Here is a 22,702-nt window from a genome sequence, read left to right as displayed (position 1 = left end):
CACTCCACACAAATACGTTCAGAAAAGACAATCTATTCTTGATCTTAACAATTTTATCTCCTTCAGAAACGCTTTCCTTGCCATTGCCAGTCTACATTTTATTTCCTCTACTTTGCCCATCATCAGTTATTTTGCTCCCCACATAGAAAAACTCATTTACTACTTTAAGTGTGTCATTTCCTAATCTAAGTCCCTCAGCATCACCTTATTTAATTTGACTACATGCCATTATCCTCATTTTGCTTTAGTTGATGATCATCTTATATCCTCCTTTCAAGACACTGTCCATTCCGTTCAACTGCTCTTGCAGGTCCTTTGCTGTCTCTGTCAGAATTACAAATCATCCACAAACCTCAAAGTTTTTATTTCCTCTCCATGGATTTTAATTCTTACTCCAAATTTTTCCGTTGTTTCCTTTTCTGCTTGCTCAATATACATATTGAAAAACATTGGGTATAGGCTACAACTCTTTCTCACTCCCTTCCCAACCACTGCTTCTCTTTTATGCCCCTCGGCCTGTACAGCTGCCATCTGGTTTCTGTACAAATTGTAAATAGCCTTTTGCTCTCTATATTTTACCCTCGCCACCTTCAGAATGTGAAAGAGATTATTCCAGATTTGCCTTTCCTTAATCTAACTTCTAAGATAAGTCATAGGGTCTATATTTCCTCACGTGTTCTAACATTTCTATGGAAACCAAACTGATCTTCACCGAGGTCAGCTTCTACAAGTTTTTCCATTCATCTGTAAAGAATTCCTGTTAGTATTTTGCAGCCTTGACATATTGAACTGATAATTTGGTGATTTTCACACCTGTCAACACCTACTTTCTTTGGGATTGGAATTATTATATTCTTCTTTAAGTCTGAGGGTATTTCGCCTGTCTCATACATCTTGCTCACCAGCTGGTAGAGTTTTGTCATGACTGGTTCTCCCAAGGTCGTCAGTAGTTCTAATGGAATGTTGTCTACTCCCAGGGCCCTGTTTTGATTCAGGTCTTTGAGTGCTCTGTCAAACTCTTCACGCAGTATCGTATCTCCCATTTCATCTTCATTTACAGTCCCTTCTGTTTCCATAGTATTGTCCTGTAGTACATCGCCCCTGTATTAGACCCTCTATATACTCCTTCCACCTTTCTGCTTTCCCTTCTTTGCTTAGAACTGGGTTTCCATCTATGCTCTTGACATTCATATAAGTGGTTCTCTTTTCTCCAAAGGTCTCTTTAATTTTCCTGTAGGCAGTATCTATCTTACCCCTAGTGAGCTAAGCCTCTACATCCTTATATTTGCCTTCTAGCCATCCCTGCTTAGCCATTTTGCGCTTCCTGTCGGTCTCATTTTTGAGACGTTTGTATTCCTATTTGCCTGCTCATTTACTGCATTTTTATATTTTCTCCCTTCATCAATTAAATTCAATATATCATCTGTTAGCCAAGGATTTCTACTAGCCCTCATCATTTTACCTACTTGATCCTCTGCTGCCTTCATTTTTTCATCTCTCAAAGCTACCCATTCTTCTTCTACTGTATTTCTTTCCCTTGTTCTTGTCAATCGTACCATAATGCTTATTCAGCCGACATGACCAAACTAATAAATGAAGAGCCCTGGGAAATTTCTGCATTATACTGTCACAGATATTTTAGTTGTGAGTGGTGGCATTATCTTGTTGGAATCTCACAGCTGCATATGGACATTTGAATGGCACTTCTGCCATATAAAAGCTTTTTGCAACATAATGTAAAGATCTGCTCTGGCTGTGACAGAGTCATTTGTGTGGTTATCAAATAAAGTAGAAACCAAGATGCAAATACTGCTTCATATTTGGCACCAGTTCTTGCTAGATAAATTTCTGTTACTGCTAATTCACACTTAGGTGCTTCCAACAGACAAGAATTTAGTTGATCTTTGGGACCCTATTCAGAACAAACAGTGTTCCTCTAATTAAACAAAAGAGTGCTTCAGAACATTAACTACTACTTAACAGCAACACTTTCTCTACACAGATCATCCACCAGGTGAATAAGAACTTGGAATTTTGTTTTTCTCAGTTTGTCACAGCATAATACATCCATCTGATCTCCAAACACAAAGCATTAACGACCACAACTGAAGAAATGTTGTGTTCACATAAAACTGAAGTAATCACTGAATGGCTGAAAGTAACTGATATACTGTATGAGGGCAGCACATATTTTTTGTTATTTTTTTCTCTTCTTTGTACCTCCACACTTCAGTGCTTATGGCAGAAGCAATGGCCATCATGCGAGCTTTCCAGTTTCTCAGGCACTGGGATTTAACAAGATCATTTATAAATGATTAGTTTTAATTCTATGTGATTGATGGAATGGCCAGGCCTGATAGAGTGTACTGTATAAGGGGGGTGAACAGTGTCAGATGTAGAGAGATAATGTGAAGGACACAGAGATGCCATGTACTACTGTGCGACAGTGTTGTCAGCACCTGACAGTTTGAAAGGGGCCTTTTTGTGCATCTTGATTTGGGTGGCTGGTCAAATCATGCAGTATCTAGTTTTGTGGGGTATTTGGATGTGACAAAGGCCCAACATTGGACTGCAGGTGAAAGTGAGGGTGCCATACTCATCATCAATGTTCTGGTAGGGTAGACAGTGTCTGACTCTCATGAGGGAGGATTACCGCACTGTGCACCAACCACTTTGTAATCCGTTCAAATCTGCAGCTGCCACCCAAGAAATCTAATAGACTCACTGAAACATTCTGTGACATACCACACCATTGCTGAGACTCACAGCAGTTGATCTAGGGAACTACCATCCTGTGGGTTGGCTGCCATTAACACCGTATCATGGAGGGATGCATTTAAAGATGTCCCATGATGGGGACATGATGCTGCCGCCTTGTGTTCAGCGACGAATTGCGGTTCCTCAGTATCTCAACGGCCACCGTCAGCGAGTGTGGCAGTGACCTTCCAGTATTTTGGGGAGGCACAGCGGTATTACTCCTGTTGTGGTGGCTGTACATCACAGCTTGTAGTGATTGAGAGAACTCTTAGAGCACAGCGGTACCTCACCGACATCCTGCGTACTCATGTATTCTCTCAGTAATGTATCATCAGCTTGCAACCCTGTGTAAAGAAACCCTTGTCAAGTTTGGAAACCTGTAGTAAAGAAACACCCATGGCTGCTGTCACACAGCTATGTGTGTGGTACCTATGGTGATGGAGATGCTAGTTTCCTCTCTTTAGAAGGAACCAGCAGTTGTTACGTCACCATACCAACACATTTATACAATTTTTCATTTGTATACTAATGTTCTGCATCAGCTGCAAACTATGCTAACACAAAGTATGCTGTACCTTAAACTGGAAATAAACTAGCACACTGCACAATAAAAAGACATGCCAATAATTCTCTGTAACATGAATCCATTCCAAAGGAAGTCAAGAAGACTGTGAACTTCATCAAAATTTACACAATGTAGCAGTGGTGTAAAACATGTGGGCTGTTGATGTAATGTGTGTTGCATCTGTTATACAACAGTTTTACTACCATGATCTCCACTGCCTTGGGAATGCACAGTTAAATTCCGAAATTTTTAGCCTTTTTTTTCTGTAGTTATAGCAGAAAAACAGACTGAAATATGGCATGACGAGTAGTGACAAAAGATACTGCTTTTTTATGTTTTTAGAGTTATTCAAACTTTCATTCCATAGTAATCAAGACTTTTCATTTCGGAGAGTACTAAGCAGTTGTGCTACGAAATAAAAGATGTCAGATTTAATTCAAGTACCTTCACGTTGTCGTTTTTTAGGCCCTTACATGCTCGCATTGCGAAACCAAATGTAGTTTAGGTGGTTTAGAATTTTGACTTGATTTATTGATGCATCTTTAAGCATGCAGTTGATGTCAGCATTTTACATACACTGCATAGCTATATAAGAAATCCTACATTTTTAAAATGTTGAAGAGGACTGTAGTTGATTTATACTTGCCCCATTTAGTAATCATTACATATAAATTCATCAAGCAGAATGACAAAAGGAGGAACAGTATGTGTAACTCAATACACATGCTGACATTTTGCCAAATATAAATCAGATATGCTTGATGCTGTTAATCATCAAGTATAAATGCGTTATGAAAATGAAGCACAGCAGTATGATGCAATAACATTTTCAGAAAAGCTTTAGTAGATTATATCATTTTATTACATATTTTAAATTCTTCTATTTTATAGAAGGCTTTTTGTTCAAGCTACCTTTTTGTAACATTTCTGGAGACATTTGGTGACTCCCCTGCAGGTCCGGGGGCTAGAATAGGCCTGAGCTATTCCTGCCTGTCATCCGAGGTGACTAAAAGGAGTTTCACACATTTTAGCCTTTATGTGACGGTTCCCTGTAGGGTTTGACCTCCATTCTCCAAAATTTTCCTGAAGAGTGAGTCAATTGGGGAAGGGTGCCTTGCAAGGTGCATAGTGTCCATCGTGCATTGAGGTATTTAGCTCCCTTCCTCATTGTCACATTTCAATCCTCTCCAGTCTCCATCTCTTGGGCGAGGACACCTTCCTGGGTGCGTTTTCCACCATGCACTATGCAGTGTCAATTTCTGTGTCGATGATGACCATGGACTTCTTTGCACCTGATATCCAGCACGGTAGCCAGTCCATTGTGGTGGGACCACCATCTGATGCCTGCGCCGTTAACTACCCACGTATGCCAAGGGGTAGATGCCCATCCCCCTGGGGCATCAGGACTCTCGGCAATGGCCATCCGGTCAGGTGGCCTTTGCTGCAGCTGGGTGATACCCATGGGGAGGATCCCTGGTCAGAGTGGGTGGCATCAGGGTGGATGACCCGTGATGAAGCGTAGTCCATCATCTCTTGCTGGTGGTGAAACACCAGCAGTCAAAGCGATCACGAGCTCTATTCAACGCACAGAAGTACGATGCCAAATCATTCCCCTTCCTGGCGATACCATGGGGGGAACGTCGGGGTAAGGATGGCAGCCGATCTGATTCACCGCAGTACCTTTTATGTTTGAGAGCTGATGGAGAATCTTTCATGACAATGAAACATCAGTTTTTTTTTTTTTTTGAGCATTTAGAAGACAAGTTGGGGGAGGTGGAGGGCTTGTCCAAAATGAGCTCTGGGTCAGTCTTGATCAAAGCAGCATCCTCTGCCCAGTCACGGGAGTTACTCACTTGTGACAAGTTGGGCGATGTTTCTGTAACCATCATGCCCCATAAGAGCTTAAATATGGTCCAGGGTATCATATTTCACACAGAGACTTCCTTCTGCAGTCCGACGATGAGCTGTACGCCAATTTAGAGTGGCAAGGTGTACATTTTGTACGGCGTGTCCACCGGGATCCGAAGGATAATCAGGTTGCCACCAGTGCCTTCATCTTGGCCTTAGAGAGTGATACATTACCCGAGAAGGTCAAGGTAATGGTCTCCCAGTGTTATGTAAAGCCCTATATCCCTCCCCCGATATGGTGCTTTAAGTGCTAGAAGTTTGGCCATATGTCTTCCCGCTGTATTTCCAGTGTCACATGCCAAGATTACAGACGCCCACCACATTCCAATACTCCATGTGCCTCGCCGCCTTCCATCTGTGTCAGCAGCAGAGAGCACCATTCGCCTTGCTTGCCTTACTGCAGGATTCTCCAGAAAGAAAGGGAAATCATGGAGTACAAGACCCTGGACAGACTGACCTGTTGTTGTTGTTGTTGTTGTTGTTGTTGTGGTCTTCAGTCCTGAGACTGATTTGATGCAGCTCTCCATGCTACCCTATCCTGTGCAAGCTTCTTCATCTCCCACTACTTAGTGCAACCTACATCCTTCTGAATCTGCTTAGTGTATTCATCTCTTTGTCTCCCTCAGCAATTTTTACCCTCCTCGCTGCCCTCCAGTACTAAATTTGTGATCCCTTGATGCCTCAAAACATGTCCTACCAACCAGTCCCTTCTTCTTGTCAAGTTGTGCCACAAACTCCACTTCTCCCCAATTCTATTCAATAACTCCTCATTAGTTATGTGATCTACCCATCTAATCTTCAGCATTCTTCTGTAGCACCACATTTCGAAAGCTTCTATTCTCTTATTGTCCAAACTATTTATCGTCCATGTTTCACTTCCATGCATGGCTACACTCAACACAAATATGTTCATAAAAGACAATCTATTCTTGATCTTAACAAATTTCTCTTCTTCAGAAACGCTTTTCTTGTCATTGCCAGTCTACATTTTATATCCTCTCTACTTTGCCCATCATCAGTTATTTTACTTCCCACATAGAAAAATTCATTTAAAATTCATTTACTGCTTTAAGTGTCTCATTTCCTAATCTAATTCCCTCAGCATCACCCGACTTAATTCGACTACATTCCATTATCCTCGTTTTGCTTTTGTTGATGTTCATCTTATATTCTCCTTTCAAGACCCTGTCCATTCCATTCTACTGCTCTTCCAAGACCTTTACTGTCTCTGACAGAATTACAATGTCATCGGCGAATCTCAAAAAGTTTTTATTTCTTCTCCATGGATTTTAATACCTACTCCAAACTGTTCTTTTGTTTCCTTTACAACTTGCTCAATATACAAATTGAATAACATTGGGGAGAAGCTACAACCGCTTCCCTTTCATGCCCCTCGATTCTTATAACTGCCATCTGGTTTCTGTACAAATGTAAATAGCCTTTTGCTCCCTGTATTTTACCCCTGCCACCTGCAGAATTTGAAAGAGAGTATTCCAGTCAACATTACCAAAAACTTTCTCTAAGTATACAAATGCTAGGAACACAGGTTTGATTTCCTTAATCCTTCTTCTAAGATAAGTCATAGGGTCACTATTGCCTCACATGTTCCAACATTTCTACGGAATCCAAACTGATCTTCCTCGATGTCGGCTTCTACCAGTTTTTCCATTTGTCTGTAAAGAATTCGCGTTAGTATTTTGCAGCCTTGACATATTGAACTGATAATTTGGTGATTTTCACATCTGTCAACACCTGCTTTATTTGGGATTGGAATTATTATATTCTTCTTGAAGTCTGAGGGAATTTCGCCTGTCTGATACATCTTGCTCACCAGATAGTAGTTTTTTGTCAGGACTGGCTCTCCCAAGACCGTCAGTAGTTCTAATGGAATGTTGTCTACTCCCGGGACCTTGTTTCGATTCAGGTCTTTGAGTGCTCTGTCAAACTCTTCACGCGTTATCGTATCTCCCATTTCATCTTCATTTACGTTCTCTTCCGTTTCCATAGTATTGTCCTGTAGTACATCGCCCCTGTATTAGACCCTCTATATACTCCTTCCACCTTTCTGCTTTCCCTTCTTTGCTTAGAACTGGGTTTCCATCTGAGCTCTTGATGTTCATACAAGTTGTTCTCTTTTCTCCAAAGGTCTCTTTAATTTTCCTGTAGGCACTATCTATCTTACCCCTGGTGAGATAAGCCTCTACATCCTTACATTTGTACTCTAGCCATCCCTGCTTAGCCATTTTGCACTTCCTGTCGATCTCATTTTTGAAACATTTGTATTCCTTTTTGCCTGCTTCATTTACTGCATTTTTATATTTTCTCCTTTCATCAACTAAATTCAATATTTCTTCTGTTACCCAAGGATTTCTACTAGCCCTCGTCTTTTTACCTACTTGATCCTCTGCTGCCTTCACTGCTTCGACCCTCAGAGCTAACATTCTTCTTCTACTGTATTTCTTTCCCCCATTCCTGTTAATTGTTCCCTTATGCTCTCCCTGAACTTCTGGTTTAGTCAGTTTGTCCAGGTCCCATCTCCTTACATCCCACCTTTTTGCAGTTTCTTCAGTTTTAATCTACAGTTCATAACCAATAGATTGTGGTCAGAGTCCACATCTGACCCTGGAAATGTCTTAAAATTTAAAACCTGGTTCCTAAATCTCTGTCTTACCATTATATAATCTATCTGATACCTTCTAGAATCTCCAGGGTTCTTCCATGTATACAACCTTCTTTTATGATTCTTGAACCAAGTGTTAGCTATGATTAAGTTATGCTCTGTGCAAAATTCTACCAGACGGCTTCCTTATTCATTTCTTAGCCCCAATCCATATTCACCTACTAAGTTTCCTTCTCTCCCTTTTCCTACTCTCGAATTCCAGTCACCCGTGACTATTAAATTTTTGTCTCCCTTCACTACCTGAATAAATTCTTTTATCTCATTATACATTTCATCATCTGCAGAGCTAGTTGACTGTACTACTGTAGTAGGCGTGGGCTTCGTGTATATCTTGGCCACAATAATGCGTTCGCTATGCTGTTTGTAGTAGCTTACCCGCACTCCTATTTTTTTATTCATTATTAAACCTATTCATGCATTACCCCTATTTGATTTTGTATTTATAACTCTGTATTCACCTGACCAAAAGTCTTGTTCCTCCTGCCACCAAACTTCACTAAGTCCCACTATATCTAACTTTAATCTATCCATTTCCCTTTTTAAAGAGGGGCGCCATCATCATTTAAACATACCGTAAAGCTGCATGCCCTCGGGAAAAGTTACAGCTGTAGTTTCCCCTTGCTTTCAGCCGTTTGCAGTACCAGCACAGCAAGGCTATTTTGGTTAGTGTTACATGGCCAGATCAGTCAATCATCCAGACTGTTGCCCCTGCAACTACTGAAAAGGCTGCTGCCCCTCTTCAGGAACCACATGTTTGTCTGACCTCTCAACAGATACCCCCCCCGTTGTGGTTGTACCTACGGTACGGCCATCTGTATCGCTGAGGCATGCAAGCCTCCCCACCAACGGCAAGAGGTCCATGGTTCATGGGAGGGGTGGGTGGGGGGGGGGGGGGGGGGGGGAGGATTGACCTACACTGAGGCTAAGAGAAAATTTGAATGCCTGCATCCTGTGCCTATGACAACGCATTATGCCACTGCTACAACAGTTCTGGCACCATCAGCTCCGCCAACCCAGGTCACCTCTCAGAGCAGGAAGACTACACCTGCCCCCTTGATGGTGAGGGGTATTTCCCTGCCTGTTGCTCCTGCACCACCTACTATGTGAGCAACAAACGCTCGCACGCACACACACACACCCACCCACACACACACACACACACACACACACACACACACACACACACACACACACACACACACACACACACCAAACCATGCGTTCCCAATTCTAAGCCGGAGAAGCATAAGTCTTCTTCGGCTTCTCTCGCTACGAAGGGGTCCGTTGGGTCACTCCCATCTCAGGTTTCTTCTACTGGGAAAGATGACACCCGCCAGTGGCTGAAGAGCCCAAAACCAGCTGGCCGTACAACTTCACACTCATCCTCAGTCCCAGAGACTGAACCAGTGAACTCCTCCCAGCCAGAGAAACCTGAGGAGCAGCGAGAGAAATCCAAAAATAAAACACCTAAGACCAAAGAAATTGTGGTGGCACCCACACTACTGCTACCTACAAGCTCTGCAATTGAGGATGGGATGGAGATTTTGACGTCTGCTGAGGACCTAGATCTCGCCAGCTCCTCAGACACAATGAACATAGACTGCTCAGGCAATAAATCGGTGGCAGCAGGTGACTTTGAAGCGTAAACTGCCTCATTGAATGTTCCATGCTTTCCCAGTCTCACGATGTCGTCCTCCAGTGGAATTGCGGTGGTTTTTTCCACCGCCTGGCTAAGCTATGGCAACTGTTAAGCTTTACACCTGCTATCTGCATTGCCCTCCAGGAAACCTGGTTCCCAGCCATGCGGACCCCTGCCCTCCATGGCTATAAGGGATATTACAGGAACCATAGCGACTTTAATCTAGTGTCAGGTGGAATTTGCGTTTATGTCCTAATCTCGGTCTGTAGTGAACATTTGCCCCTTCAAACCCTTCTTGAAGCTGTGGCTGTCAGAATAAGGATGGCGGAGCAAATAACGGTCTGCAATGTATATCTTCCCCCAGACAGTGCACTACCCCTGAATATATTTGCTGCACTGATTGATCAATTCCCTAACCTTTCCTACTTCTGGGAGATTTTAATGCCAATAACCCCTTGTGGGGTGGTACCATGCCTACTGGCAGAGGCAGAGATGTCGAAACTTTAGTGTCACAATTCGACCTCTGCCTCTTAAATGCAGGGGCCGCCACACACTTCAGTGTTTCTCGTGGTAGTTACTCAGCCATTGATTTATCAATTTGCAGCCCATGACTTCTCCCATCTATCCACACATGATGACCTGTGCGGTAGTGACCACTTCCCCATCTTCCTGTCACTGCGCCAGCGTCAGCCACATGGACGCCTGCCGAGATAGGCTTTGAACAAAGCGGACTGGAGAACTTTCACCCCTACTGTCGCCGCTGAATCTCCCCCACACGGTAACATTGATGTGATGGTTGAGCAGGTGACTAGCATAATTGTTTCTGCTGCAGAAAATGTGCTCCCACACTCTTTAGGGTACCCGAGGTGTAAAGCAGTCCCATGGTGGTCGCCGGAAGTCGCTGAAGCAGTTAAGGAGCGTCAGCAAGCTCTACAGCGGCATAAGTGGCACCTCACAACCTTTAAATGGCTACCTTATCAGACAACTGAAGAAGGAGTGTTGGGAGAGATACGTCTCCACCATTGGGTGCCACATGTCACCTTTCCAAGTCTGGGCAAATATCAAACATCTTTTCGAGTACCAGGCCCTGGTGTTACCATAAATGGCGAGTTATGTACCGACGCAAACGTGATTTCCAAGCACTCTACTGAGCATTTGCTTCGGATAATTAGCCCCTGGCCTTTTGCACACTCAAATGGCGCCTGGAAGGAAACTTCCTCTCATTCACTACACGCTGCAGTGAATCATGTAACACCCCATTTACAGAGTGGGAGCTCCTCAATGCCCTTGCACATTGCCCCAACACAGCTCCCGGACCTGATTGTATCCACAGCCAGATAATTAAACATCTCTCATCTGACTACAAGCGACATCTTCTTGTCATTTTCAACAGGATCTGGAGCAGTGGCGTCTTTCCATTGCAATGCCAGGAGAGCACCATCATTCCGATGATCAAACCCGGTAAAAACCCGCTTAATGTGGATAGCTATTGGCCCATCAGCCTCACCAACATTCTTTGTAAGGTGTTGGAATATATGGTATGTCGGCAGTTGGGCTGGGTCCTGGCGTCACATGGCTTGCTGGCTCCATGTCAGGGCAGCTTCCGCCAGGGTCACTCTACCACTGATAATCTTGTGTCCATTGAGTCTTCGATCTGAACAGCCTTTTCCAGATGGCAACACATGATTGCTGTCTTTTTTGGCTTATGTAGAGCATACGACACGACTTGGCGATGTCATATCCTTGCCACATTGTATGAGTGGGGTCTCCGGGGACCACTACCGATTTTTATACAAAACTTGCTGTCGCTTCGTACTTTCTGTGTCCAAGTTGGTGGCTCCCATAGTTCCATCCATGTCGAGGAGAATGGAGTCCCGCAGGGCTCTGTATTGAGTGTCTCTCTATTTTTAGTGGCCATCCACAAGGCACAGTCATGGGCTATAGCCCACAGCTTCCAGTTTTCAGCGGCAAAGTCATGTGTCATGCACTTATGTTGGCGTAGTATCATTCACCCAGAACCCGCACTTTACCTTAATGACAATCCACTCACTAGAGTGGAGACTTTCAGTTCCTAGGACTGGTTTTCGACGCTCGATTGACTTGGCTCCCTCATCTTCATCAGAGCAGATTTGCTGGCAGCATCTCAATGCCCTGTGTAGCCTGAGCAACACCAATTGGGGTGCAGATCGCTGTACGCTGCTGCAGCTCTAGAGAGCCCTTATCTGATCCCAAATTGACTATGGGAGTGTGGTTTATGGTTCGGCAGCGCCTTCAGCATTGCATTTACTCGACCCTGTTCACCACTGTGGGGTTCGATTAGCGACAGGAGCTTTTAGTTCGAGTCTGGTGACCAGCATACTGGTGGAGGCTGGTGTCCCTCCACTGCAGATCAGACGTGAGCAGCTGCTCGCCAGTTACGCAGCACACATTCATAGTTCCCCTGAGCATGTGAATTACCATCTCCTTTTCCTGCCCATGGCAGTCCATCTCATGCATCAGCTTCCCAGATCAGGGCTAATGATTGCGGTTCGTGTGCGGTCCTTTCTCTCCGAACTGGAGTCCGTCCCTTTACCACATCTACTTGGCGGTCTATTCACATACACCTCCAAGGTGTAAGCCTCGGCCGCAGCTCCGTCTGGACCTTTTGTTTGGACCTAAGGACTCCATTAACCCCGCCGCTCTCCGCTGTCATTTCCTCTCGATTCTTGATATGTTCCGGAACTCTGAAGTGGTTCCGGCTCAATGGGTGATGATCACGTAGGCTTCGCATATGTTCATGGAGGACATACTGAATAGCACTCCCTGCCAATTGGCTGCAGTGTTTTCACTGCAGAGCTGGGCGGCCATATCGTGCTCTTGAGTACATCCACTCATGTCCCGGCGAGTCATTTCTCCTGTGTACTGACTCATTAAGCAGCCTGCAAGCTATCGACCAGTGCTACCTTCGCCACCCTCTGGTAGGGTCCATTCAGGAGTCCATCTATGCCCTGGAACAGTCCCACCGTTCCGTGGTGTTTGTGTGGACTCCAGGACACATCGGAATCCCCGTCAACGAACTTGCCAACACCTGGCGAAACAGGCAACACGGTAACTTCTTCTGGAGGTAGGCATCTCAGAAGCTGGCCTGCGTTCTGTCTTACACCACAGGGTTTTCCATCTTTGGTAGACGGAATGGCATAACAGCGTGCACAACAAACTGTGTGTGTCATTAAGGAGACCATGAATCTGTGGAAGTCTTCCCTGCAGGCCTCTCACAGGGAGTCAATTGTTCTCTGCCAGCTCCGCATGGGCCATACGTGGCTAATGCCTGGTTATCTACTCCATTGTGAGGATCCACCTCAGTGTTGCTGTGGCTGCCAATTGACAGTCGTCCACATCTTGCTGGACTGCCCACTTCCAGCCGTTCTGCAGCAGACTTTTAATTTTCCCATACCCTGCCTTCGGTGTTGGGCGACAATGCCTCAACAGCAGCTTTAGCTTTACGTTTTATCCATGAGTGTGGGTTTTATACTTCTATCTAGGTTTTAATGCATGTCCTTTGTCCCTCCGTGTCCTCACCCTAGTACTTTTAGGCTGGAGGTTTTAATGTGTTGCAGAGTGACTGGCTTTCCCTTTTTATTCTTGTGGTTGGCCAGCCACTGTAATCTGCTTTCACGTTTTACTGTCTTCTGTTTCTAGTGTCTCTCTGTTGTTTCCTTGTCCTCTTTTCTTTCTTTTAGTGTTCGTTGCCTTCCCTTCGTTCTTGTGGCTTTTCCTTTCTTTCCGCTTTCTGTTATATGTTTCGTCCATTTTATTCTCACCCTTGTGGCATTGTTTTATTAGGAACAAGGGACCAATGACCTTGTAGTTTGATCCCTTCTTCCGCCTTTAAACAAACCAACCAACCAACATTCAGTGATACACTGTGTGCTGTATGTGGTAACATGTTAAATGATTGTATCCCTATGTATGTGTAACTATTTTGCTGTTGTATGAGAATGAAGTCTTTCGCGACGGCACTGTTGAATAAAATATTCTCGGACTTCTTGCCGCGTCAAATCTTGGTAAAACCTCGAGCTTTCGATGATATTCACTACCATCGTCATCGCCAAGAAACTGACTGGCTAAACAGCAGCTGTGGTGGACCTTATGTAGCCCCAGGACGGCTTGTGATTGGACGGCGAATACGTCACGGTGTCGCAGATGTTGTCGACGCCTGCACTGGTGGCGCCATCGCTCCCGGGGTATCGAAGACCCGCGACGAATCTCTCTGACGCTTCTCCATATCGAGCGCTCGCTTCCATGCACCACTAAGATTGTAACCATTGTCACGATTAAAATTGTTATCGCACATTCTAATTTCTATCGCCTCTTTAATTACCGAGTCCCAGTATGTGGAGGCCTGAGATAGAACTTTTGTGTCACCGAACAAAATTTTATGTTTCCTAGTGAGGCTATGCTTCGCAATTGCCGATTTTTGCAGCTCCCCATTTTTAATGTGACGTTGATGTTCTGTACAGCGATCGGAAATGGTCCGGACTGACTGACCGATGTAACTACTTCCACATTCACAATGAATTTTGCAAATACCAGGAATGCTGAGGCCGAGGCAGTCCTTCACAGGATGCAACATCCCCTTGATTTTCCTTGGAGGTCAAAAGATCAGTCTTAAACCTTGTCTACGAAGGATCCTGCCTATTTTACTGGAAATAGAACCGAAGAAAGGAAGAAACACGCTAGGTTGTTCATCATGCGAATAATCATTATTTTCACGTTTCTTTCTCTTGCAGAACGTTGACTTTACATCCCGTGAACCATAGCCTTTCCTACGAAACACGTATTTAAGGTGATTAATTTCAGAATTTAAATGGTCTTTGTCAGACACAGTTCTTGCTCTATAAGCAGCCATTCGCAAGGCGGCATCATGGGCTCTGACTCATGGATTTCAGTTCTCTGCAGCCAAGACTTGAGTTATGCACTTCTGCAGGCGTCGGACAGTCCACCCTCATCCGGAACTTTACCACGACGATCACCTACTTGAAGTGGTGGACACTAGCCGCTTCTTAGGATTCGTCTTTGATGCCCGGCTCACATGGGTTCCTCAGTTACTCAGCTGAAGCAAAAGTGCTGGCGGCACCTCAACGCCCTCCGGTGCCTGAGCCACGCATCTTGGGGTGCAGATCGCTGCACGCTGTTGCTATTGTACAGAGCCCTTGTGCAGTCCAGGCTTGATTATGGGAGCCTGGCCTATGGGTCTGCATCACCCTCAGTGTTGACGTTGTTGGACCCCGTACACCACTGTGGGGTTCGGCTTGCAACTGGTGCTTTCCGTACGAGCCCCGTGGATAGTCTACTGGCGGAGGCCGGGATTCCCCCGCTGCGGATTCGCCGCCACCGACTGCTCGCCGACTATGCTGTCAACGTGCATTGCTCACCAGGCCATCCCAATCATCGCCTGCTTTTCCCTCACAGGGTCCTCCCTCTGCCCGAGCAGCGACCTAGGTCTGGGCTTTCCATTGCTGTCCGCGTCCAGTCCCTGCTGTCGGAACTGGGGTCGTTCCCTCTTCTGCCACCCTTCCGGGTCCGTGCACCCACGCCTCCCTGGTGTATGCCCCGGCCGTTCGTCCGCCTGGACTTGGCACGGGAACCCAAGGACTCGGTTCCGCATGTGGCCCTCCGTCGCCGTTTTCTTGCGTTCCTCGCCTCATTCGGTGTCTACACTGATGGTTCCCTGGTGGATGCCTACGCTTTTGCTCACGCTGCACATTTTGAACAGCGCTCCTTGCCGGCTGGCTGCAGTATTTTTACTGCAGAGCTGGTGGCCATATTGCGCGCTCTTGAGCATATGCGTTCCTGCTCAGGTACGTCCATCGTCATCTGCTGTGACTCCCTGAGCAGCCTCCAGGCTATCGACCGCTGGTATACCTCTTCTCCTCTGGTATCCTTTATTCAGGAGTCTGTTTTTGCCATTACCCACTCTGGTCGTTCGGTGGTCTTTGTTTGGACGCCAGGTCACGTTGGCATCCCGGGGAACGAATGTGTCGACAGGCTGGCCAAAGGGGGCGATCGACGCCCCTACTTTGGAGATCAGCCTCCCGGCTCGTGATCTGCAGCTGGCGTTGCACCGTAAGGTGCTTGGGATGTGGCATGACGAGTGGCGTAGCCTGACTTCGCCGAATAAACTGTGGGCTGTTAAGGAGACGACCGATGTGTGGCGGTCCTCCCTGCGGGCTTCTCGCAGGGACTCTGTCATCCTGTGTCGGCTCCGCATTGGCCATACCTACCTGACGCACGGACATCTTTTGCGTCAGGAGGATCCCCCCCTGTGTCAGTGCGGGTCCTGGTTGACGGTCGCCCACATTTTGTTGGAGTGTCCCCGACTGCGCACCCTCCGGCAGTCTTTTAATCTCCCGGGCACGTTGCCTTTGGTTTTAAGCGACGATGCCTCCATGGCTGACGACGTTTTAAATTTTATCCGTGGTAGTCCTTTTTATGGTTCCATTTAGGGGAGTCCTGCCCCTTTCCCTTTCTGTGTCTCTTGTCCTCGAGTCTCTCATTGGTTGCAGATTTTATTGTGTATTCGGATGGTTGACTCTTTCCCTTTTTTTATTCTCATGGTCAGTCAACCAGTCTCCAGCCCTCTTCTTTTCTTCCGTTTCTTTCTGTCCGGTGTTCGTCTGTACTCTTCTTGTCTCTAGCGTTCGCTGCCACATTGGTGTTCTTTCAGTGACTGGGGGGAGGGGCGTCTCCTCCCCCCTTGGGGTTTTACCTGCTCCGTAAATTTTCGTCTCGCCTGTTTTTGGAATGGGGGACTGATGACCTTAGCTGTTTAGTCCCCCTTAAACATCCCAACAACCACCACCATATCAATGTAGTTAGAACGGCTTTCTTCTGAGCTGGATGATGGAAACACTTTGCGTCAAGATATAGATCTGTGTGCATTAGTTTGCGGTGCACAGAGTGGCCAAGCCGCCCATCTGCTTTTCTTTGCACCAGTACATCTAGAAACGGCAGTTTTCCCTCTCTCTCTATCTCGGCAGTGAACTGAATATTCGGGTGCACACTATTCGTATGTTCCATAAAATTCTCGAGGGCTCCTGCGCCATGCGGCCAAACCAAAAACGTATCATCCACATAACGATAAAAAATAGATGGACGGAGTGGAGCCGAATTTAGTGCACGTTCCTCAAATTGTTCCATGAAATAGTTAGCCAATACATTTTTTGCTGTTTTTTCTCTCCCTAGTAACTGCTTTTGATGTGTATCGTGGCTATGTATAGACTCTCGCAGTTTATGGCTGTCTTGGTTTTCCTTGATATGCACCAAGCAGCTGATAATGGGCAGTAATGCAACTGTTAGTATTTTGAGCTCTACATGATATGTGGTTTCTCATTCCAGCAATGCACCTAAGTGCCTTTTCCTACCAAATAAAAATTATTTTTGCTTCAGAGGAATTGCTCCGTAACAGCACTACATGAGGTGGCTACGAAAAAAGGCATAGTAGGATAATGCATTTGTCTTTATGGCCATATTCCCACAGCAGTTGTTAAAATCAGTTGTTATTGGTTTTATCGTCTTGAGCGTACTGCAATGTACTCAAAGAGAATTTTTACACCAGATGCATTTCTATTTTATTTATAAAGCATCTTCCATTGTTATTCTGCAAGTTCTGTACATATGTTTGTATGTTTTCATTGTTTTAGATTAAAAACAGTGTAAGTTGTAGTGCAAGTTATGGTGTTTCTTTACTTATTCTCCAAAACACTGCTTCTTCCTTCCTTCTGGAGCCTGTCTTATATATGTTTATGTTATATTATGTGGTCAGTCACCTCACCTTACAAGAAAACTTATCACATTCAAAAAACCATAACATAAAAAAAATTCATAAATGATCAGACTAACCTGGCTAACCACGAACTCTCTAAACTGAATGACCGTTTAATTTAACATTAAATACACACAAATAACCACAGGCTCCATTTAACTACCATCCCGTACAACTGCAGTCCCCCACCCCACCCCAATCCTGTCTCCTCTCACATCTCTGTCACTAATTCACACATCACACAAATACATACACACATTCACCCTCTACCCTCCCCCACCCTCTAATATCTCCCTCTCTCTCCCCATCTTGTACCCCTTAAAAAAAAAACACACACACACACACACACACACAAATGAACAGACGTAAACATTGTAATACTATGCAGAGTGAGAAAGCATATAACATCAGCCACTGCTAGCAAGGAGGAAAGAAGCAGTGCTTTGGAGAAAATGTAAAGAAACACCGTAGCTAACTTCCACTGCAACTTTATAAACAAAATGCTGTTTTTCATCAAAGACAACCAGAAATCTACAAACAGGCGTATCCAATTTGGAGAATAACAGTGGAAGATGCTTTATAAATAAAAGAGAAACACTTCTGATGTAAAAATACTCTTTTTGCAGTAAACTCATGATGGAAAAGCCAATAATAACAGATGGGCATAATAGGAGTTAAATAGTAGCTTGTTTGTCACACAATTCTTAAGTTTAGTTAGCAGACAGATGACTCAGGCTAACTTCTTGCATACATAGTTATTGTGAGTTTTCCAAGTTAATTTTGGAACAAGATAAATTCCAAGAAGCTTAACTTTGGCACTACAGTTGTCACAGTTAGGGAGGCTAGAAAGAAGTTTTGCTATTTTAGAGTGGTTAATTTGCAATTCATTTGCTCTGCACCATATACTAGATATTTCGAATTGTCCTGCACTTTTCTGCTTTATTGTGTCCAAGGCCCCCATCATGTGTAACAAAGGTGGTGGTGCCTGCATTTAGTATAGACTTAAACAGCATCATACTGGACAAATCATTTTCATATATTACAAGAAACAAGGGTTCAAGCAAGGACCCTTGGACACACTTCATGTTACATCCACATTGTCTGATTTGTTATAGGGTGTAATCAGAGATAGAACTTTGTATTTAAAACCATAAGAATAGAACTTTTTAATAGAATTCTGTGATGGACAGAATCGAAAGCTTTACTCAGGCCTACACTTGTGGCATTTATAAAAAGTTTAGATTTGTGTGCAGACAAAGTGAAAGAAATAATATTTTCCACTGCTTTCACAGATTATAAGCCAGGTCTGAATCCATATTGAGAATCACTAAAAATGTTGTTGGCAGATAGATGCTTATGGATTTGGAATTTCATGCAATGCACTGCTACTTTCGATAGAAAGGTTATTAGAAAAATTCATCGATAATTACTTATCCATGACTTACCTCCTTTTTGTGTAGTTATGTGACCACTGTAATTTTTAAACATGCTGGGAAACAACTCCTAGTAAATATCCAGTTTACAGGTAAACAGAGTGGGTGTGGTGTAGTCTCTGGTTTCTTAATTAAACAACTAAATAAACCATAAATGGCCTTTCTACAGAAAACAGGGTAAAAGAGTTTGCAGAAGATTTATTCTTTCTTTCCTCTTTCTGTCAGAGTGAGTCAAAAGTAGCAACTAACCTCTGTGGGTTCAGGTTGGATGCTCTTTTAGGTAATGAAACACCAATTAAGAAACTGAAAATAGTTAAATTTGAGTGTGGCAGATTTTTCTGCCTGTAAAATTTAGTCGAAGAAATCTTTGGTATCAGACAGCTCACAAGTTGCAAAGATTAGAGACTCGGTTATGCACTATTAGTAAGATTGCTTATCTGACCTATCACAATACATGACTATAAAGACCTATGGGCTTCTAAACTAAGACAGTGTGACAGCTGATAGCCACACAGGATAAACTTTATCAGTTTTTGTTCAAATTTTGATTTGCTGTCAGTCAGACATGTTATATCACTGAGTAAGTGATAAAAATTATCGTTGCAGTATTGTGCATCCCTTTTTGTTAATACAGAGTAATTAATGTCATTTTTTTCTTCTGGTATTGTAATTATCTACATTATTGTTCTTTTTGAACTGCAGTACATTATTTACATCAGACTTCATCACGGAATAAATATAATGTGAAACAATAGTCAAAATTTTCAATTCCTTAAACAGATGTAACTTCCTTCTAGGTTAAAACTGTGTGCCAGATTGAGACTCAAAATCGGACCTTTGCATTTCACAGGCAAGTGCTCTAACAATTTAGCTACTTAAGCTGCACACTGTCCTCACAGCTTTACTTCTGCCAGTACCTTATCTTTTACCTTCCAAACATCACAGAAGTCATCCTGCAGACACATGGCTTGCCACAGGGTGGGGGATATATTCTTTTTCCCAGGAGTGTGTGTCGTGCAAGTTTTGCAGGAGAACTTCTGCATAGTTTGGGAACTAGGAGATGAGATACTGGTGGAAGTAACACTGTGATGACATCATTAATTGTGCTTGGGTAGCTCAGTCAGTAGGCGCTTGCCCATGAAAGGCAAAGGTCCCAAGTTCAGGTCCAGCCCACAGTTTTAATCTGCTAGGAAGTTTCCTATCAGAGAACACTCCACTGCTGTGAAAAATTTGTTTCATAAACATAGGTCTATAAGTTGATTGTGAGTGAGCACTACATATTATTCTTACAGCAAGTGTTTTTTTACAATGAAGACATTCTTTCTTAAAAATGAGTTAGCCCAGAACATTATATACCACATGACATTATCGACTGAAAATATAAAGAATATGTCAGCTTACAGATTAGTCTCTCCCCAAGATCTGCAATGATTCTAAATGCAAAATTGGCATATCAGTTGTTCTAGGAGTTCCAAAATTTGCTTTTTTCAGTTTAAATTCTCATCAGGTTTGCACCCTATTTTTTATTTATTCACCATGTGTTATACTTATCATTGATGTTGTACTTATCATTGATGTAGTACCTCTAGAGATCCAGAACTAAATAAGTGGTGTCTTGATAATTCAAGTTGAGACCATTCACAGAAGACCAGTCAATGACACCTTTAAGAACATTGTTTACCATTTCTTCTGTTGCTGTATGTATGGTTGGATTAATTGGAGTACTAGTGTAATCTGCAAAAATAACTAATTCTGCGTGTTATATATTAGACAGAAGATCTTTTGTGTATGAAGAAGCCTCAGAAAGTCTTTGCCTCCAATTTTCTAACACCATTTCTCCCCATAGTCCCACACCATTTCAGTCATGTATCTATCGCAGCACTAAATTTGAGCACCTCTGTGGTATAATTTGTCCAGCTGACAGGGAAACCACTGTCAGATTGGTGGGTTAGCTTCACCATTGCCCATGAACCGCTGTCTTGTCAGGTACAAATTCAGCGAGCCGGTAACATGGAAATCGCTAGGGGTGAAGAATGGTTGCTGCTTCAGATTCTCCCAGGAAATGACCAAGGTTGTTGACAGTTGCGATTGCCACATGTGGCCTTGTGTTGTGCATGAAATCCAGCATGTGCAATCCACGACGATCCCTGAAGACCAACGATGATCCCTGAAGACTATCAACATCACATCCCCAACAAGTGGCATTGAACCAAATTTTATTGTCACAGGTGAATCCAATCATACCACACTCTGCTGCTTCGATTTTGGCATGAAATGCAGTACCCAGATTTCATCACTATTAACAATCCGGTCCAGGAAACTGTCACCATCCAAGGCATGCTGTTGCAGATGATTCAATGAGGCAATCACTTGCTTACGTTTCATCATGTCATCCAACAGCCTAGGCACCCACCGACATGAAAGCTTCCTGTACCCTAAGGATTTGTAAACATCATTGTGAACACTACCATGCAAAATACCAAGCTCTCGGGGAATATTGTTGAGATGCACACACTGATCCGCTTTCACCATTACATCCACACAGGAAATGTTCTTGTCAGTCAGCTACAAATGCAGCTCCCCAAAACACTTATTGTCATCCAAGTGCATGTCAACTCAGAAACACCACCTTACACTTCTCAAAGCAAGACACTTTTCCCCATATGTGAGCTGCATTTCCCTTTGGATTTTGATGAGCATTTGTCCTTCAATGGAAAACGAATCACATTTTGTTTCTCGGATACCGTGGCATGTGAAGCTCAACCGCCATCTGTAACAACTGACAGCAGTTATATGCTGCAGAGCTACAGGCAGATAAGGCCAGGTTGGTCCAGGAATGGTTGACTGCCGGGAATGGAAATGTTGACTTTGAATTTACAGCCATAATATGGTGTGAAAAGGGTGGGGGTCTGGTCCACCTTTGTATACGAGGAAGAATGGAGGACCTAAGATTGAGCCTTGGAAAACTGCATTCATAATTTCTTCCCAGTCAGAAGAACCTCCGCAATTACATTGGGTCAGTTACTAAGCCCAACTTTCTACATTCTTTCATTCTTTTGGTTAAATATGACAGTATCCATTGGTTGGCTGTACTAACCATTCCACGAAACTTCAGTTTATCTAGGAGAATATTGTGATTCATACAGTCAAATGTCTGAGATAGATCAAAGAAAATACCAACCAGTGCTATTTTGTTATTTAATGGTATCACTTATAAAGTCAGTCATTAAATCACTCACTAGACTAGAAGATGATGGTATACATGCCAGTAATGTAGGAGAGAATGAGTGGATAGCTCATTATAAAAATTATGGTCTCCTGATATGCTAATTCAGATACTACTTAAACTAAATGACACAAAAGACCTGACAAAATTGATATGAGAGAACTGACATAAGCTCTAAAAGTTACTGAAATTAAGAAAGCCACTGGTTTAAATGGTGTTTATATGAAAGTGTGAAAATATGAAGGGCTTGTCTTATATCTAAGGTATTCTTCATTCCTTTAATCAATATTGGAGAAATGAGAAGGTACCAAAAGAGTGGCTAAGAGCTAAAGTAATAGCAATTTTTAAAAAAGAGGATAAAAATAAATGTAGTAACTATAGAGCTATAAGCCTCCTGGCTTCGGCCTATAAATTATATGCCAAAATTATGAGTGCAAGACTTCTAAATATTGTGGAAAAACTAATGTCTGAAGGATAATCAGACTTTAGAAAAGGGCGATTGTCAGTAGATAGAATGAAAGTGATGGCATTTTGGAACATACAACCAGTAAGATCTAAAATAGTACTGAATAATGAAATATTGGAGCAAGTGGAACATTTTTAATGTCTGGGATGCGACATAACTTACAAAAATAACCATGATGTGCACCAAAAATTAAATAAATTTACTTCCATATGTGGAGCCATCAT

The 22,702-nt window shown here is 43.5% G+C and overlaps 1 protein-coding gene across 1 annotated transcript in view; it reads left to right on the top strand.

Annotated features, from left to right (window-relative positions):
- LOC126337044 (GRIP and coiled-coil domain-containing protein 2-like) overlaps positions 1–22,702 on the top strand; it is a 252,037-nt gene that overhangs the window by 153,027 nt on the left and 76,308 nt on the right. The window lies entirely within an intron of this gene.

This window comes from Schistocerca gregaria, chromosome 2 (assembly GCF_023897955.1).
Source record: "Schistocerca gregaria isolate iqSchGreg1 chromosome 2, iqSchGreg1.2, whole genome shotgun sequence".
Lineage (NCBI taxonomy): Eukaryota > Metazoa > Arthropoda > Insecta > Orthoptera > Acrididae > Schistocerca > Schistocerca gregaria.
The sequence above is the reverse complement of the archived record's forward strand: the minus strand, read 5'-3'. Positions and strand labels throughout refer to the sequence as shown.